We start from the raw sequence: 17,770 nt of genomic DNA, 5'->3' as shown, positions 1-17,770 counted from the left end.
CAAGCACTTAGTATTTTTGATAATTCAAGGTGCTTATATATACGTGTAAAATTAAGTTTAGTTTGACGATAATGTTTCTAAGACAGCCAACCAAACGGTTTGGAAAGGTGTTGAGTTGGGATATGACCGCAATAAAATTTAGATGCTGGACCAAGTGCATTCAACATTTATTAAAGCAATTTCGAAATTCGTTTTCGTCGAAATTATTCAATTCAATACATCAATTATTGTTCGCGTGGTAAATTGATTACGTAAATAATTTCTACTTTCTAAGGCCACTAGTCCGCTTTTGTCATTGTAATTATAAGGTGTTTTAAGCGCAGCTAAATTGTGATTGTGTATTTTATAATAAAACCACATTAACAACTCATCACAACTTTTCACTTGTAAATTATTGTCATCGGAATCCGTTTCTAAATTGGTCTTAATTATTCAAGTTATAAATACAACTTCAGTCGTGTAAATGAAATAATTTAAAGTAATTCTTCGTATTTTTGTCTATTCTTTCCTGCAATGCAGTGTCAGCTAGGGTCATGGGGGAGATATTTTGATATCATGGGTGGCAGAACAACGAAAATATAGGGAATGTTGATGTACTTTAAATAAAATATGAAAAACTTAATGAAACGATCAGTGATTGTAATTTTTATGTTAGCCGAGAACCGTAAATGAGCGTGAACTGTACGTGGGGAGCCAGTTCCTTTCCAATACCTTACGACCTAGTAAAAATTAACAATCGTAGTTCACGAATAACCTATATGTCTCCGATTAAATTTTGACATAATATATGTCTCCGCAGTTGAGTTGAGTTGAAATGATCTCCCTTTGAGAGAAGAGAAGAAGATAGAGAAGACATTACCGGTATTACTATAGCGTTTCATAAACGCAAACAAACCACCTGAATTGTTTGGGATTTACGAAAAACTTGAGTAATATTGACTAGATAATGAGCAGATCATATGAGAAGCGCGAATAAGTTCCATGACCTTCTCGAAAGGAGAAGAGACCTTAGGCCAGAAGAGAGACATTAACAAGCTGTTATTAGTAAGATGACGATGCAAATCTGTGTTCACATTTTTTGGCTATGATTAAATTGGTGTATTATAACCATAACTTCTATAACGTATTTTTTACTTACGTTCAACATATTTAAAATACCTCTGCTTCGTAAACGGGTTATTGATGTATGTATGTAAGTACTGTCTTAAAAAATCATCGCTACATCTGTAATTACAGACCTTATATATATATATATATATATATAATAATCACTTCTATATATCTCGTGGCAGAGTCAGTATTTAAGTTGTCGGAACTCGATTTTACATATTTCTTATTATTTTCAATTTTAAAAGTATTTGAGATACTTGAATTTGGAACCATACAACCGATGCGATAGTGATGATAAGAGGTCATTCAACTCTTGTTGTGAACCCTTCGAGTTTAGAGTAATTTCTTTTGTTATGTCAATTTTTTTTTAATATATTTTTTTAAGTTGTTTATTTTGTAATTTTATTTATTTCAATTTTTACCCGCTATTAAGAATATTATGTTTTCCGAGTGTTTGTGTTTTTATATGCATGTATTTCTTCTTCTTTGATACTTCTGTACAATGGTAATCGTATTTAAAAATTCAGTCTTTGGCGGAAATTTACGTTTGAAGGGAAATTCAAAAGATTAAAATTGATTTAAAAACAAATACAAAACTTGATTGCGAATATAATACAAGAGGGATAATGCATTCGTAGCTGGAGAGATACTCTTGTGCCCTCGAGTGAATCTTTTATTTCTAAATCAAGAATCTTAAGTCTAGTTGTGACAAGCATGTACCATTTACATTCGACGAAAGTGTCGCCGTCGCCGAAGATTTTTTCTTCAGTGTGCAATTTCATATTACTAAGTATATTATACGTAGGATAGTTAAGCAGTTCTATTTTGTGAACTATTTTTAAGAATAAAACTATCCGATCGTGTCTTTACATTCTGTAAGAATTAAAAGAAAAAAATATTTTTTCTGAACAATTCTGAAATCTTATTTTATATCTTTAGTTTTATAATTGGTAAGAAAAAATAATTCGATTTTTTTTTTTGTTTATTTGTTATTTAGATTAAGAACTCCATCAAACTAATTTGTTCTTTGTACGAATAAGATTGTTTTTATTATTGTAATATATTATTGTCGCGACTTATACAAATACAACTTACTCATAGTTATTATACGTTTATATTTTAAGACTTCATCATGACGTTTCATTTCGAAGCTTTTTTATTACGGCTATCATAGTTACAAAATTTTGTATTCTTTTTATAAAATATTTTTTATGCAATCTTATAGTTTGTTCGTATTTTATAACTATTTACGAAAGTTAATTTTTTATAAGTCAATACATTCTCGTAAAACTTTGCAAATGCAATTGCAATACATACGTGTTATGTTAATTTGTTCAATTTTTCTATATTAGGCAAGTCTTACTAGTAATTACCGAGTTGGCACTTGTCAATTTTTTTGTCTCTCTGTTTGACGTCGTGAACTTTTGTACGAACTGTGAATTTATGTTACAGTTTGAAGTTACGTAATGCTTACGTTTCTGAAGATAGTTTCTTAAATTTAGCAACCATAAAAGTTTTAGGTACATTTTAAGTTTCTTTTGTAATTTAAACGTTATGATTATTGTACGGTATCGTATTTTTTCCGGTTGTATAATTTCTCTATAGATTTTATCGGACTTGTTATTTTTTTTATAAAACCTTAGCTAAATATTATTCGCATAAAGGCTATGTGCATGGCAGAATAGTGTATTCAAATCGAGTAGTTTGGAGTGGAAATGGCCCACTAAGGTGATGCGCTCGAATCGCCGGCTCGCTCCGATAATGCATTGTCCAGTTACGCGAGCACCCCCGAAAATATAGCATGCGAAAAAACCGTCCTCGCCACCCCCCCGCTAGCGTTAATGTCCCCCCACCGCGCACTAAGCTTCTTTTTTTAATACATAACTTTTTTTCAAGATGCATTTTTACATGTTTCGGCCTAAAACTTTACACACCCAGAAGCGCGAGCCGACAGAATCGGTAACGCCTATCGCCGCTCGGATTTCTCGCTCCCGCGCCGCCAGAACGCCGGCCGGACGATAGTGGCGCGAACGAAACAGCACGACTCATGCCCGCTGTTGCGTCTTAAACCAAGATTAAGGCTCTATTCCGCTCTTCCGAATATAAATTCTTGTTTGAAACGCATCGTACATCAATATTTGCTTTCGAGACCTAATACGAACGTAGAGAAGATATTATGCGTCGTACGCAACTATTAAACTTTAATGTTAATATAAAAACTGCAACGTCTGAAAGAATGCGAACGCTATACATCTCACTCTAGCGTCCAGTGCGAAGGCATTCGCGCCACGACAATTGAGTTGAGTTGAATTGAATTGAGTCGGTTAAACTGTAAAAATGGTGCGGGCGGGCATAGCCGCGCGAGAAAGAGACGAACGAAAGGCGGGTTGGCCGAGACCGCTGCCTTCTTCTCCTCGACTTACGCCGAGTCGCGACTAGTGAACGTCAGCGTACTGACGTGGACGGCCGTATACGCGTTCGCCCGTTTCGTTTGACAGCCACAGAAAAAAAAACATTTCGCGCGACTTTTGACAGATTATATCAAACTTTTTAGTGAGTTCGAAAATTGGACAGATTGTACAAGTGTGGTTTATTATTTTCTGAACAAGGAGATATATTTGCAGTGTATTTATTATCGGCTTGGAGTGGCCGTTGAAACGCTATAAAGTGATGAATCAGCGAACGCCGGCTAATTAACAACTGTTCACTGTTACGAAAACAAAATCCAAGCACCTCAACGTCTTAACAATTGAATATTGTAAGTAGTAAATTTTTTCATTCATTAATTTATACATAATTAAATTTTAAATAATTAAAATTTCATACAACATTATATATACATATGTATATATAATGTAATACTTATATATATATATATATAAGTTTTCCTTTACTCTAGAAATAATTATGTTATGAAAATTTACATTCGTTGTAAATATTAATATACCCTCCAAAAATTTAAACTTCTATAATATATCTTAAGAAAAGTTAGAGGAAAACCAAATAAATGATAATAGAAACATGTCAAAGATAGAAAATAATATGCAATAATATTAATGTATATTTAATAATATACATTAATATTATTGCATATTAATAGAAAAAAAAAGTCGAGTCGAAGATTTAAATAAGGTCCCGTGTAAAAAGTTTCTTTGCACAGTGACGAGAAAATAAATATTATCAAGTAAATTTCGTTCGTTTAAAAAAGGAGAGGTGATGTTTTTCGCGATTAAGAGGAAAACTTGTATCTGGGCGGGGCGAAGCGGCAACAGCTGATTGGTTCAGTCCGTCATGTGTTCAGTTTTTCTGTAGGTATTTTTTATACGTTTTTGTTTTCACGTGAAACCCACGCTGTAGTGGAAATTTTAATATGATGTATATAAGAGCTATGTACTGAAGTTAGTGATGTAGGTATTGTTGGAGTATTGGCGGCAAGTTCATTTTTTATTTAGTTAAAAATATAACAGATAATAAATATTTACATACAAATAGAAATCTAATTTAAATTATTTAATTAACGCTTTTGGATTTTTATTCACTAATAAATAAGCAATTTGGTTTATTTCAAAATATATAATAAAATAAGAAAAAAAAAACATATTATTATCATTTTAATTACTAAAATTCACGACAAAAATGTAAAAATGAGATTAATAAAAATAATGTGCAAGGCTAAAATAGTTTATGTAATAGATAATATGGATTTAAATATTATTTTCAATATATTATAAGATATAATATTACATACACAATAACTCGATATAATGTATAAAAAAATGTTTCAAAATTCTTATACAACAATTTATTTGTTTAATGTAACTAAACTGCAATCTAATTTCAAGCAAAAACTATGTCTAAGTGAATGTGCCAAAGTGATGTAGAAAAACGTATTCGAATGCATGAATAAATAAGTCTTTACAAAGAAAACAATTATTCAATAATTCGAACACTAACAATTTTTGTAGCAATATATATCGTGATATTAATTACACGTGATCAATAAAAAATATCGATACGTCCTATAAATAATAAATAGGTACATATAAAAATACAATTCGTTTTTCAAATGTTTTAATTTAATTTTTAAATACTGTAAAAATAAAATTAAAACATTTGAAAAACGAATTGTATTTTTCAAAAATTCAATAAAATGAAAAAAGGAATTTTATGAGAATATTTTTTTTTATATATATAGTTATGTTTAAAATAATGTAAAACTTTGAAACTAGAACTATTAATAAACGTTTCAATTAAGAAATAACAACACAGTACGCCGCAAGATATGAATAAAAAATATTTGAAATTCAAACCAACAGACGAACAAAGATTGAAATTCAAATTTGCAATTCTTTAAAACTATCCGTTTCTATTTCTATCTGATCACATCACTATTCCTCTAAATTCTTCGTTCATTGCGCTTAATTAATATCACACTCATGAGTCAGTATCTCATCTTCATTGCTCTGAATCATTTAATTGTACCACGCCATCCTCTTGACGCGGTGATTGTACCAAAATATAACATTTCATATAATCTTAGATTAATGCGAAATTAATCTTTTAGAACATCCAAAGTACATTATGCGAACGCATGTAATATTATATCGCTTTGCTTTTACTGGACCCTTTTACATTATATTTGTATGTGTGTGTAGAAAATACTTTTGTGTTCATTTTTCTTGAAATTAAATAAGAGCATGTATATAATAAATAGATCGGTTTTATGAAACAAAAGTATAAGTATATATATATATATTATTTTTATTTTTAAGAACTAATTTAAAATTGAAAATAATTGTCTCAATTAATTTAATTCAATTTGTTTCGGAATGAAAAAGCATCACTAAATACATATGTCTTTACCACACAATATAGACTTTATACTATGTAAAATTCTGTGTCTATATATGTACTATAGGATAGATATTGTATATGTATAGCATGCCCCCAGTATCTCCCTATTTTTTAACGTAAGTACGTAAAGGAGCAGTAACATCTTACCATTTTACGACAAACTGAACACCGTCTCGACATCAAGTTTTATAACCGTTCGAACAATTACATCTAATCAGTCCAGTCTTTCCTCTCATTTCCTCACATTTTTCAGCAACCGACGAGAGTGGGAGAGATAGAGCGACTCCGCTACGCCCATCAATGTCTAATTGCTTTTATTATTTTAAGGCATCGTAATCATTATGGCCGTAATAAAAATTGTAATTACTTCTCATTAGTTCAATTAAGAATTTTCTAGACACGGTATAGTTGATATGTTGATTGCAAACGTCGAGTGATGTATTGTTGAGAAAGCGGGATTTTATTGTTATTACGGTAATAACAAGAAAATTTGTCTATGGGTAATATCCTATAGCGATTATAGTAATAAATTATATGTATTAGATACGGTTCATATCAATCAATATTAATGATCGATACGAAATATGGAACTAATTGTTTATTTTTTAAATCTTGAAACGATTATAAATCCCACCCTCAGGCCTCGGTATAATGGCATTATGCTTTAAAACGCGCCAACTAAACTTCATATTAATATGAAGTTGATACTGTTTTCAATTTTTTTTAATTAAAGTCAGTTATATTTTAATCTTTCTAGAATCAAATTCGATTTTTAAAAACCTTCAGAGCTATAACTGTAATATCATCATTGAAATTATAGAAAACATTCACTAATACATTGTGTAATCCATAAATTACAATTATTATATTTGAAATTAATTTATAAAAACGAATGAAAATAAAATTTAAATGGAACACCATACAAACAAATCACGTACATCATAAGTACGAGCGTGAAAAACTTCAAGCGACTTAAGTGAAAAGTTACACGCACGTGGATAACACGTGGCGAGGGAAAAACGCGCAGCCCCGCGCTCGCCTCCCCCGCGCGACTTCCTAAACGAACCGCGGGAAGATACGCGATTGCCTGTTTGAATTTCGAACATGATCTACGCTTATGAAACAAATCATTGTGTGAAGTTTGAATTCAGAATTGAATAAAATAAATAGATCTTAAATAAAAAATATTATTTATGACAATATTCACGTTTTTTTTTTTAAATTAATTGTAGAATTAGTATACTATAATTATAAAAAGTTTGAAATTTAACGAAACGTAAAAAAATCCTTTTATACTGTGAACAAAAAGTAATTAAACTTATTTCAAATAACATGGTGGCTATTACTAAAATTATAAGTAGGTATTATATTTCCATTAAAAAATCTAGCGATGCTTTACATAATTTGTTGATTTTTTAAGAGAAGCGATTAATTAATTTATTATAAAGGTAAACCTAGTTTAAAATAATCATTAACAATAGCTTAGAAGTCCTTGAATATTTTTATTTTATGATCAGTAAAATAAATACGAAACAAAATAAAAGACATTTTTCAAATTAAATTCTTAATACAATAATTAAAAGCTTATATCCTTGTTTGACCTCCACATAATCGTTTATTTTAAATCAAGTTAATCTCATGATATTACCAAATTAGATTCGCATATTAAAATTAATTTGTATCTATAAAACATTTTGGATGAGTATAATTAACCGATCTTAAAACTTAATTGCGAAATTATTAATTTATTATTATTAATTTAACGAAATATAAAATGAAAATGGCATTGAACACGTGAATAGTGAGTTTAGTTGATTTCGATTAATATGATACAGATATGAATTATAAAAATGTTACTTTGATCGATTCTTTTTTTAAATAGATATTATTTTTAATCTATTCTAAAATAAATGAAGCGACGATTTTTTTTATACAGCCTAACTGAACAAAATACTAAACCAATAAACATAAAACTTGCACCAGAAGATGTGTCGTGTTACAGAGAAAATGTAATTAGGTATATATAATGTATCATTCGCGTAAAATTTAGATAATAGACGTGAAAAGCGCATATTATTCTATTTAATATATTGAAATAGTTTATTACAATTTTATTGTAGCCACAGAGTATGTAAATCTTTGATCTCACTCGTATTCATTGCGCTGAACTTTTGTAGCACAGTCTCTAAAATAATTTGAAAGGACTTGATACATTGCTTTCTCTTTTTCAAGAATAGAGGTAAAAAGGATATCAATATCGTTGACTTGTTATGTTTAGAAGGTATTGTCTCATTGATGAAAAGGCTTATACGCCTTCCGATTCCAAGGTCATGGAATTTAAATCCTGGTCTAGTCACGAAAACAGTTATTGAGTCAAGAAATTCTAGTTCTAAGTCTATATAAGGGTTGACATTTGGCACTATATACATGCCCGTGAAAATATAGAATGGTCCTGTGTTTGCGATCACCCATCACAGTTCCACTCAACCGTCCCGCCGTCGTTGAGAACAACCGTGGCGGGAATCGGTCAGAACTACATGTTATAAGATAGTTATTTTTGACTTGCCAAATGACAATGTTATACAAATCAACTACAGACGAGACCGTTTTCGATCGTGTTGTTGATTTTTGATTTAACTTTTAATTACTATTAGAGTAAAGAAGCTATTTTCACTTGTGAAAATTTTAAGAATCGATTTCTGTCCGACTGTTGTAGCTATGTATTAATTAATCGATTATAATATTAAGTATATTGAAATAACGCGTTTAAAAATTTTATGTCATTTGATCATAAAATTAATCACCATATTTAAATACGATATCTTAACTTACCTAATTTGATATTAATTTGAAATATATTGTAAATACAATATAAGACATAAAATGAATGCTGAGAAAATCTCGAGTTAGATGCAAATTTTCATAAATTTTATTAAAAAATCTGATACAGTATTTGTTATTTTGTTTTGAGGTAAGTATTTGAAGAGCGCGCTTTTTTAAATAGGAGAATAATGAAAGTAACTTACATTATTAATTCATAAAAAACTTACGTTAGTAAATAATATAATAGATAAAAAAACAAATACGAAAAAATATTGCTTAAACAGTTTCTACTGCCTTTATTAAATTTTTAATGTTTAATAATTAAAAACTTATTGCTTTACTATATACTACATGTTACATTAAAGAAAATAAAAAAAATAAAGTGACAATGTAATCCGTCAATGTGTGTATTTTTAATCTGTTATAATATATATTTTTTTCATCTGTGGCAGTCGTGGCGCTAGTCCCAGCACGGCGGCAAGCTGTTTTACCCCTACCTGAAAACGTCATCCCTACAAAGGGACTTCCTTTTTGCCAGTGGCTCCGGTAAGTCGCAATTTTATTAATTATAACACATTCTATAGTATAAATAATACAATATTTTTGATAATTATTTAAGATTGTACAAAGTTTCTTACTTGATTAATTAAATCGAAACTATTATAGGTTTATTAAGATATTTGTTGGAAATGACAACTTTTTTTTATGATCAAGCGATTTAAATTTAGAACTTATTAATATAAAATGATAATATGCACAGTCTGGAAGGTCTTCTAGCTAGTAACATATTATCCTTCGCGTTCTTGAACTAACGAACCCCATTTCTAAGACGAGAATGTTCAATGTAAATACAAGTGGCTATGATTTAATATATAATGACATTGCTTTATTCATGAAATATTTGATTATGGCAATTAATAACTATTACGTGGCACACTTCGTATAACGTGAAATCCGATACGTCTTCAAACTAAGCCTCGCTATCCAGAATGACACCAGCTTCTTAAATATAATTCTTCAAGAGCTACATATTAGTTCATCTTTAAAATTGCCATCCACTTGACATTATACAATACATATTCGATTTATAAAAAAATAGTTTTATTTATAAGTTAATGTTTTTTTTTTGCAATATTTTTCATTTAAAATTTTGTATAAATAATATTAAGCAATATTATCACCCATTTAAATTTAATACATATGATATTTAAAATTGAATTATACATTCGGCAATGATGAGAAAAAAAAAGTATTACAAATAAAAATAAAAATCAATTTAAAAAAAAAATTTTTTTTGTTAACGGTAGTGAAATTCGAAGAACACACATGTTAACGGTGATTATACTGTCAATGCATAAATTAAACGCACGATAATGATAGTGGAACATCTGTGAAGTATTTCAACTTAATCTCCGGTTATCGTTCGTATAATAGTTAAAAGGGCCTTCGAAGCTATAAAAATTGATCTTAGTTTGTTTGTTCATAAAAATATTACAATAAATATAAATCACGACGCGTCGAGTGAAGTGTTTATTGTTAAAAAAATTCAACTATTAAATTTGAACGGTGTAATTTTAGGGATTAAAATGAGCCTCTATTCAGATCTATTCCAATAGAAATTTGTAGACTATATCAATTATTATTTTCCTGTTAGTTAACACTAAGAACATTAAGAACGCTTGTAGTTATTTTAGTGTAGTCATACTATATCCATACATTTTGATAATTAATAAGAAAGACTTTGTATAGTATCTATATATATAGGAATAATGCCTTGTAAATCCTACTGTTGGGCAAAAGCTTATTTTATATAGATACATGCATGGTATAGCAATTAAACCACTTAAACTTAACACAAACATCATATTTTACCTGGATTTCTTATTCTTCTTCGTTAGTTCTTCTTCTGGTTTTCTCAAAAAAATATCACAATAAATGCGGTAACGTTGGTTCTGGTAACATGTTCCCCTACGAGTGTCTTTGAACGAGAATCTAATGCAATTAAAATGCCTCTAAGCATCCACCTAACTGGATGTCAAGCATAACACAACGATAATAGATCATGTACACTTGACACAATCTTCGATTAACCGATTTAAAAATAGAAGACTACGCTTTTTTCTATGACAGTTCAGTATATGGTCTACAATATTGACATCACTAATCATTGTCTCCATTGACAGAAAAAGAGTAATTAAAAAAAAAACACTTGATATATTTTTATTGATAACGATTGATATTTTTATTGAATTATAATTGATGAAATAATCAAAATAAATAAAAGACAATCCGGTACATTTCGACGGTATGTTTTGACATAAGAAAATTTAAATTCAAAATATTTAAAAATCGATCTCAGACTCATGATCCTAGAATGACGTTAGCGTTTCGTTAATAGTATTAGCCAAATTCAGAGTTGTTAAGAATAATTGTTTATATAGATGAATATCCAGCCGCCACACCACATCGCAACCGACACGATTAGATCGCCTCCGAGAACCGCTCATAAATCCCTAACACAACCGCTCTGTTTAGTTTGGAAGCTTCCATCCCAGTAATTATACGATAATTCATACTTTAATAAATACTAATAAATCCTTCCCACACCGCCGCATTATCAACTATTACACGATGTAATTACAGACAATAAATTACCAAATAATACATCAATCAGATGTGTTATAATTTTTTTTTTTTTTATTCATCGGACGGCAGGCAATTTTATTAAAATTATATGCCGGTTAAATTGGGGTAGCTCGAGGCTAAGTCGGAACTTAATTATATAGGTAATGTTTAATGATATATCCTTATAATAAGCTACCTGATGTTCACGGCGCGTATAAATCAAATATTTCATTAAAATTCGAATCGCTCTCCCAACCCTTCATTCGGATACTGTTATTAGGGACGGTGGGATTGCTCGCGAATCGTCTGAAAACGCCAGAGTCTACTTTTCGATGAAAATAGCATTAACGTGGTGACGTTGATGAATGGGATCGATTTAGCGCGTGCATAATTATGTTTTTACGAAACCTATTTTACTTTAATCCAAGGATTTTTAATTAATTCGAAATTAGATGATTCACTCGTACGCTTGTGGCAACTTGCAGTCTTAACGTTTTTGCTTTCCAATGATAAAAAAAACATAACATCTAACTGAAGTGTTAAGAACTTAAATGCAAATTTAATGTTCAATGTCTGATTTTGTAATTAGAATTTTATTTTGAAAATGGAATGAAAGTTAAACAATTGATATTAATAAGGATATTAAGGTATGACATTAACGTCTGAAAAAAGTAACATGTGATCCCAGTTTAATTAAATAGGTATTTATTAAACGCTACACATTCTGTTATTAAAAAACAATAGAAGCAATTTGTAATAATTTATTTCTGAAAATAGAACGAAAATAATAAAACTAAATTACGATATAAAAACAAAGTCTAAATATGTAAAAAATTCACCTGTAAAACAATAAATATTGCAATGGATACAAGTAATAGTGCATACAATTTTTGCTAATTCGTTTCCCGACGTGGCCCGCGCAGTGTTGAACGTCGCCTCGGGCGGTACGGTCTGCATAAAAATAATACTAATGCTGTATTTTATAAAATTCAATTTCAACTATCTTTTCCATTATTATCTAACATTATCTCATATTTGAAGATTTAAATAGTAATAAAAACAAATTACTTAATTTAAATAATGGTTTATAGTCTTTTTATTAAAAACAAATTTAATACATAAAAATAATTTTCAGTGCAAATTTTGTGTATTACAATTATAAAGTGTTAATAAGATTTTTTGAGATAGATTTTTATCAATATATGCGATTAAATAATAAATATGTCTTATAAAAATAATTATTTTTAATCGAACTAGTGCACAGTAATTACTAGTTCAGTTTGCCACATGCGTTGCCGTAAGTGCGGCTCGCAAGTATCCGAGTCCCATCACCTGGAGCGATAATTGACATAAAAACTAGAAGCTGGTTTAGTAATAAATTGTAATACTGACTTTATTGATAACTTATACTTTAGATAGAAAGTAATAACTAAAATTGTTTGATAACTTAAGTATATACTAGATGAAGTAAATTTAAATTCAGTTTAATCAATTTTGTGTCATGGTATCGAAACGTTACTGTTATCTCGTTATCTTGCATTAAATCTAATACTTAAAAGTATATGACGACAACAAAAACAGTTTTTAAAGGCACATTTTTTTAAATTATTTTTAATAGCAATAAAATAAAATGAATCTTAATATTTGTGTTGCTGTCTCTACATTCGGAGCGACCTTGGTTGTAATAGAGTGTTTTGTATTTTCAATTAAGCTAAGTGCATTGGCTTTTTAATTACGCCAATATTTGCTTTTTTAAAACTTCACTTTATTTAACGATTACTCTAAGTTTAAACAGTTTTAACAAAATGTTGTATGTAAGTTCTAACTAGGACTTTTACAACTTTTTGACCTAATTAGCTCTGATTTTCAAAGTATTGGCAAAGGTAGCTGCTCGTAAATTCCCAAGGTTGGGCATAGGACATCTTTCGTCGGAATAGGCTTGGAGCTCATTCCACCACTGCTCGAATTATCTATAGTTGATGGACAATGTTCAAGGTTGGCCAAAGGTCTCTCGTACGAAAAAGGTTTGGAACTTAGTCAGGTCAGATATTAATTCGCTCGGTGGACAAAGACAATCAGTATTTTATATGACACATTTATGTTTCCTTATAGGATTTTAATAAATTGCAATTAAATCACTGTGAAAGACAACTCAAGAAATAGCTTGACCTTATTTTTTGTATAATCGGTTAGCCAGCAACTCCGCAAACAGATGCACTGCTTATATCACTAGTATGGAGGGAAGACGGGCCCAGGCACAACGTCTTTATATCCTTGTACTACTATCGTACTGGGACTTGTAAGAAATCTCAAAACTATACTTCACATTCAAATACATTGCTTAATATAAATAAAACCTTTGATGAATTTATTCACTTAACAAAATTAACGTTTTTGTTAAGATGAATAGGATAAAAAGCCCCCATGGTAATTTTAATTTAGTACGTATTGTAATTCGATGTTACAATTAGCTAACTACGCGGAAGGAGGCACTCGATTTTAAATTGGTTAAATTTACAACTATAAATGGGGGGCAGGTTTAGACAATCATTACAAGAGGTCGCTTCCTTTTATTTTCATTACATAATATATTTAACAGAGGTGATGAAATGTTGAACCACGCTGCTTATTTCCCACGGGTTCCCGATTCGAAACGAGTCACATCTTGTAAATAATAATAATTATTTTATTTAAAAAAAAAAAAATCGACTTAAAAATGTTCCTGAATGTATGCTACAAATTAATACTTTACAAATGTAATCAGTGAAATCGAAATGAGACCACAACTCGAAAAGAGAGTCTAAATCGATTTTTTCAAGTCCTTTTTTAAAGTCTACTACATCTTTCTAATTTCAATTATACGGGATTGATTGTCAGTGTTTTATTCAAACATTTTTTCCATGACAAATACATTTGCCAAATTAAATAACCTCTTTTAAATAACAATAAGCATCTAATTTATATATGCACAAGATAAAATAAGTAATTCAATTATTGTTTTGTCTTCAGTAGTAAAAGTGTGTAGAAAATTTCACATCAAACGGTTTTGTGGTACTGGTTTAAAATTCAATTGTAAAGCCGGTCCCACACCGGGTGTTTCCGAGCATTCGTCTGTAATGCAACAATTTAACCTTCGATTTTGATAATTTGCCTGTTATCTCGTGAGTTGTTTATCAATGTGTTAAATTGTATCATTATAGATTCAGGTCTTCTCACTCACTTATGCAATGCTCGAATCTGCTGTGCGATTCTGTAAGAATTCGCATCGTATCACGGGTGCGTGGAATGTTGTCAACTGACTTATAGTACGCCAATTTGATACGTGTATCTTTAAAATTATTATTGTCAATATCGCTTATCGCATTTGACATTTAACTCTCGTGTTCTGCGGTGAGATTCAAGTTTCTTCTTAAAGAATATCTTCTGTAACAATACTAGCAAATTCTCCCGGTCAGCGACCGCCCTTAGATTTGACTCTTACGTATATACAATTGATGTATGTATTACATATATATAAATATAATACGTATTTGTTTGTAAAATAAGCGTGTAAATGCGATATAATTCAAAACTTTACTGAAATATTATTTCAATTAATTGACTTCATCACTCAATGAAATTAATTAACAGAATATCTCGGCCTAATAAAAGTGTTGCTATATTAAAAACTAAAATCTTGCAAATGATATAATGAAAACCGGTGAAAGAGATATAAAAATCGGTTATGCATTGTCTTAAAAAAATACCGCACCATACCGCACATATACGGCCTAAGCCTTTTTAGTTGATTTCGTTAAGAAAAAATAATTTCAAGGACACACGTCAAAGTATATGCAAATAAAAAAAAATTCGTTGTACGTTTATATACGAACACTTTATCATAAGTGCACCATCAGACTGTAAGTATTGCATTTAAATATGTCTAATATATAAAATAATGTTATCTCTGAGTCTTGGAATAAAGGAGAATATCAACTTTTGAATATTTTATGCTTTACGACCGCTATTAAACAGTAATAAAGTATAATATAATATTTCTTTATCTCATACTAATTAAGGTGCCGCGAGGTCGTGCAAGTGTATTTAACGTTATTTTCCAAAGCGTTTTATTTATTAAAATAATTTGCGTCATTAGATTGCTTTAGAATCACTTCGCGGGTATGATGGTTAGTGTTTATAAGAGTTATGTCTTAGTGAGGTTTCGCTCGATTAACTTTGAATGTTATTGTTGAATTATCCGTTATATATATAAACATAATAATATGTATACATATTTTCGTTGACGTGTTATACGTAATATGTTTCTATTATTTGTTTGTGTAGAGTTATTTAATGTTTTTATTTCCAGGCAATGTCGTAATCAAAATTTCATTTTTTTTATGACTTCTTCACCGTGGTCCGTTAAGTACATAATTATATTACGATAATTAAAATCTAAATAGATATTTTAGAACGAATGACTTTTAAATGATCTCAAATTGCGTCTGGGCGAAGTCGTGGCTTACTTTCTACTTTTACTATTTTTTAAAAACGTTTCGAATTTTGAAATTTTCTCTGAAATATTTCGCCATTACTTTGTTCGTAAGTTTTCATTATGGTTTTTCAAATTCGTCAACAGTAACCAACTCTTTGGTTCAACACTAAAGTTGCTAACTATTCTTTTGGAGACGCAGCTTGTATATAATATTTAAAAAGTTACATATATACAAACGTCTCTTATATGTTATACGTTATAGTAAAACTTAAAGTTTAAGTCAAGAATTTGGAGTTATAATCCTATTATATTATACGTTAACATTTTTTTCTAATAATGCATATTATTATGAAATTTATTTATATTAGTGCTTATTTTACGTTTAGAAAGTACAATTATAGTCTTAATGAGATATCTAAGCGGTTATGTATTTGTATATCTAGATTAAATGCAGGTGTTAAAGTAGAGCAGAAACACATTCATATTAGTCAGACGGTTGATGTAATATTTTTCATGTCAAGATTTCACACAAAAACGACATTAGTTGATTTTATAGTATAAAGGCTAAAATTAAACTACATATAGAGAACCCTGTATTTTTTACCTCACTAATACAATAAAATGAGTCAAATATCTTATTATTATTATTCGCAAGTGTGCCACACATTGGTAACAAGTCACCACCGTCCATAGATATTTGCGCTGTAAAAAGTATTAACCATTCCTTAGGTCGCTAATGCGCCGCCAACCTTGGTTACTCACACCCCTAAAACTGGAATACAGCAATACCAAATATTGCTGTTTGACATTTGTTGGTATATATATGCACGTATAAATACGACAAGGCAATATTTTTAAAGACACAATAGGACATACTCCCGATGCTTCGACTGGACAAATTTGGGAAACAAACGAACATATTTATTGAAACGTCGAGGTAAAAATAGTCTTGACGCTTTTATGCATAGCTGTAAGTTGTAACAACTTAAGCTTTACATCTCTCGGTCTGTTCGACCTTTGTAACTTATAATTGTAACTGTAACATTTCATTATTATGTTAAAAATGCCAGATGTTTAAGTACAGAGCATCGGCTTCAGCATCGGAACAAGTGCCTCTGTGAGTTTCAAAGCTTCCGCTGTTTAAGCTTTCCTTAGTACAGGTTAGGTACTATAAGAAAAAACTCGAAACAAATTTTAACACGATCGTGATATATCAAAAAGTTAATATAGTTAATAAGTCTGTAGTAGTCTGTCGTTTCTTGCCAATACTATGCCAGATGACAGATGTGAAGCCTTGTTTTATTAAGAATGTTATAATTAAAATAGACTTCAAAATTTTGCTTCAATCTCGTCCCAAGAATATCCACTTTATAAGATAATAAAGCTAGACAGATATATAAGGTTATATGTATATTAAGAAATCGTTTATAAAATTGTATATTTGACAACATTGAATCATTGCTACTAAACCAGACGGTCAACAAACTGAGGCTCCACACTTGAATAAAAACAAGGCATTCGAACATCGTTAAATTGTACAAAAATAAAACTACAACCATAGAGAGTTTAAGACCATTAAACGATATGGTCTGTAAACATTTGTATATGACGTGCTACCAAATTAACTTCTAATTAAGGTGTTTATTACGATAACAGGGTTAATTAAGTAATTAATAGCTCATTAACGGACAATATATTATGATGACATCAAACGCATTATACGTATCGGAATGCAATTTGATATTATGTTATGTGTTCTCATTTTAATTCAATGTTAACGTTTGATAAAAGTATGCAAAATGATTAACAATAAAAAACCACATACAGTCAATTCCAAAACTTAGATTCGTATATTTCATGTGATTTGCTAATAGTTATGATATG

The 17,770-nt window shown here is 29.8% G+C and overlaps 1 protein-coding gene across 9 annotated transcripts in view; it reads left to right on the top strand.

The window, feature by feature from the left end:
- The first annotated feature begins 3,531 nt into the window (after positions 1-3,531).
- The window catches only part of Pdm3 (pou domain motif 3), a 148,327-nt gene continuing 134,088 nt past the window's right edge, over positions 3,532-17,770 (top strand). For all 9 annotated transcript variants that reach the window (XM_064216624.1, XM_064216623.1, XM_064216625.1 and 6 more), the window contains exons 1-2: positions 3,532-3,868; positions 9,240-9,333. The gene's annotated coding sequence lies outside the window, so the exon portion shown is untranslated. The remainder of the gene's footprint in view (positions 3,869-9,239; positions 9,334-17,770) is intronic.

This window comes from Vanessa tameamea, chromosome 13, assembly GCF_037043105.1.
Source record: "Vanessa tameamea isolate UH-Manoa-2023 chromosome 13, ilVanTame1 primary haplotype, whole genome shotgun sequence".
NCBI lineage: Eukaryota > Metazoa > Arthropoda > Insecta > Lepidoptera > Nymphalidae > Vanessa > Vanessa tameamea.
The sequence above is the reverse complement of the archived record's forward strand: the minus strand, read 5'-3'. Positions and strand labels throughout refer to the sequence as shown.